Below are 3,383 nucleotides of genomic sequence, written 5' to 3'. Positions count from 1 at the left end.
TACATAGATACCTGGCTACAGCTAGTAGTGAGCCAACCACCTTGGTTGAGAGGACAGGTCAAAACAGTGCTAGTAACACAGGGACAGGAAGGGAAAGTGCTTTCCACCCTAGAGAAGTGGTGCTGAAGATATTGGCAGATCTGGTACCGAGAGATATTGCTGCAGAGACTGATAAAGGGACACAGAAAACTACCAATTTAGCCCGAGTAAATGAGGTCCTCCAAGGAAAGACTGAGAGTCCAGGCCAGTTCTATGAGAGGTTATGTGAAGCGTTTCAGATATACATTCCCTTTGACCCTGAGAGCCCTGAGAATCAGAGGATGGTTAATATGGCCCTAGTTAGCCAGAGCGCTGAGGATATACGGCGGAAACTGCAGAAGCAGGAGGGGTTTGCAGGTATGAACACCTTGCAACTCCTCAAAATAGCACAAAAGGTTTTTGTGCATCAGGAAGCAGTAAGCCGTAGAAAAGAGGACAGGCGCATGAAGCAAAGGGCCAATCTCAGCCGCGGCTCTAAAAGGCACTAGGGGAGGACCCCCTACCTTTCAAAGATGACAGGGTCAAGAAGTGCAAGGAAGTAGGGGACCTAAGGTAAAAGGCCCCTCCTTGCAAAGGGATCAGTGTACAACTGGCCAAGAGACAGGGCATTGGAAGAATAAGTGTCCCCGGAGGCAAGGAAGTGTGAAAAATCCTGGAAAAGAGGTCACAGAACCAGAAGAGCAGGGAGCCCTCTATAACTTAGTGGGAGAGGCCCTGCTAGACTGAAGGGGACCGGGCTCAGCCACCCCCTGGAAAGTCCATGATCTGAGTGAGAACTGGGGGCAAGGACATTGACTTTCTAATTAACACTGGGGGTGAATGCTTGGTGGTCACCCGGCAAGTAGCCCCTCTCTCAGACCACAGGATTAACATAAGAGCAATGGAGCCACTACTGAACAAGACTTTTGTCTCCTTCGGAAGTGTTCCATAAGAGGCCATGAGGAAATATGCAGCTACAACTGCCCAAACCAACTGCCCAGATCTGATGTCCACCTTGGGAATAGAGGCTGTTTGTGACTCAGCCAGAGGAAGGACTGAGGCCCGAACTGGCCCAGCGGTGGCCGCGGGTCTGGGCAAAAGATAACTCCCCAGGGCTGTGCTCAAGGTACAGACTGCCTATTGCAACATCTAGAGGTATGTGGCTATAAAGTTTCTAAGGGAAAGACTCAGATCTGCCAGCAGCGAGTACCTTATCTAGGATTTATTATCCAGCAGGGAGGGAGAAATCTAGGCAGGGAGAGGCGGCAAGTCATTAGTCACCTCCCCACCTCCACAAGCCGAAGGCAAGTTCGGGAATTTCTAGGCGCAGTCGGTTTTTATCATCTTTGGACCCCCAACTTTGCCATCTTGGCTAGACCTCTATATAAGGCAACTAAAGGAGAGGAAGGAAAGTCCTTAGAATGGTGAAGAGAATGAGAACATGCCCTCTCCCAGCTAAAGATGGGGCTAATGACTGCCCCTGCACTGGGACTGCCAGACCTAACCAAGACGGCTGTGGGTATGTTAACTCAGCTGGTTAGGTCCAGGCCAAGGCCTGTAGCCTACCTCTCTAAGCAGTTAAATGGAGTGGCAAAAGGATGGCCACCCTGCTTACAGGCTCTAGCTGCTACTACTCTCCTTGTGCAAGAAGCCAATAAGCTGACTCTAGGGGAGGATCTCAGAGTAGAAGTACCCCACTCTGTGGTCACTTTAATGGACACTGAAGGACATTTTGATCCAGCCACACTCCTTCCAGCCAATGGAAGAGAGACTGAGCATGACTGTGTGGAATTCATAGATAATGTGTACTCTAGCAGACCTGACTTGCATGACCAGCCTTGGACAGATGCAGATTGGGACTTGTATGTTGATGGAAGCAGTTATGGGACTGCACAAGCCCTGGCAAAAAGCCGTCAGTCAGCGATGTGTCATCTGAAGCCAGTTCAATGCCTGCCAAGAACCAACAGTACCCCCAGGAATCAAATCATATGGAGAAATGCCCTTTGAGGACTTTCAAGTAGACTTCACTAAAATGCCCAGATGTAGAGGGAACAAATACTTGCTGGTGATGGTGTGCACCTACTCCAGATGGGTAGAAGCATATCCTACCCTCATCAAGAAGGCACAAGAAGTCACCTGAGCACTCTTGAGAGACATTATACCATAGTTTGGGCTCCGGCTGAGGATTAGGTCAGACAACAGGCCAACATTCATCTCCAATTTGATCCAGAAGACGGCTAACATACTGGCATCACCTGGAAACTACGCAACCTACCACCCACAAGGTTCATGGAAGGTAGAACGCCTATATAGAGCTATCAAAGGAAGTTTAGGGAAAGTGTGCCAGGAGACAAACTTACAGTGGGTAAGTGCCCTGCCCTTGATGTTATTTAAGATTAAGTGTACTCCTACTAAGAGGACAGGATTCTCACCGTATAAGATCTTATATCATAGGCCACCACCTGGAGCTTGCCAAGATCCCCCTGGGAATTAGGAAAGGTAGAATTAAAGAAGCAGTTGCAGGCACTGAGAAAGGTGGCAGAGACAGTGTCAGGAATGAGTGAATGAGAGGTGTCCTGTTAGTTTGTTTTCCCTTGTCCACCCTTTCTCTCCAGGAGCTGCAGTGTGGGTCAAGGATTGGAGCATGTCTTCCCTGAGGGCGAGATGGAAAGGCCCTTACAACATTATCCTGACCACATCTACAGCTGTGAGAGTAGCAGAAATTCCTGCCCGGATCCATTACAGCAGAGTGAAGCCTGCTGTGGAACCAGAGGAGAACCTGCTCCTGCCTAAAAGGAGCTGGAACAAGCAGGACATGAATGATGATAGCTGATCCTGAGTTCCCACGGCATGGGCTCCACACCACAAGGACTTCTGAATTAGCAAAAGTATTGCCAGAGAAATCATAGCATGGGTTAGGTTGCCACTCTGGTTTAAATTTGACAATAGGCTAGCCTTCTTAACAGAAGTAATGCAAATAATAAGCTAAAGCTTTGAATAACTTGTAGGCCTCAAAGCTTAGACAGGGTAAAGTATATGGACAGGACCATGAGGGCAGAAATTGGTAAACTCTGCCAGAAACCAAAGCTTACTTAGATACAGGCCTTGCCACTGGTATTGTTAAAAGAGGCCTCAATTCTCTGTCAATTCTCTGCAATTTAGCAGGAACTCCTAAAAGAACTGAGAAAGACTGAACTAAAAAGACAAAAATCCTAGAAAGAGTAGCAAGGAAAGTGTCCACTGGAGTAATTAACCGTGTTCTGTTTAGTCTTTTGTGTCTGTACATCCTTTCTCTCTAGAGAATCAAGGGGACCAAGTCTAGGTCTAGAACTGGTCCCCCTGAAACCAAGGTAGAAAGGACTTTA

This window comes from Otolemur garnettii, unplaced genomic scaffold (genome assembly GCF_000181295.1).
Source record: "Otolemur garnettii isolate 467f Iridium unplaced genomic scaffold, OtoGar3 scaffold00071, whole genome shotgun sequence".
NCBI classification, from domain to species: domain Eukaryota; kingdom Metazoa; phylum Chordata; class Mammalia; order Primates; family Galagidae; genus Otolemur; species Otolemur garnettii.
This window is presented reverse-complemented; position numbering follows the sequence as displayed.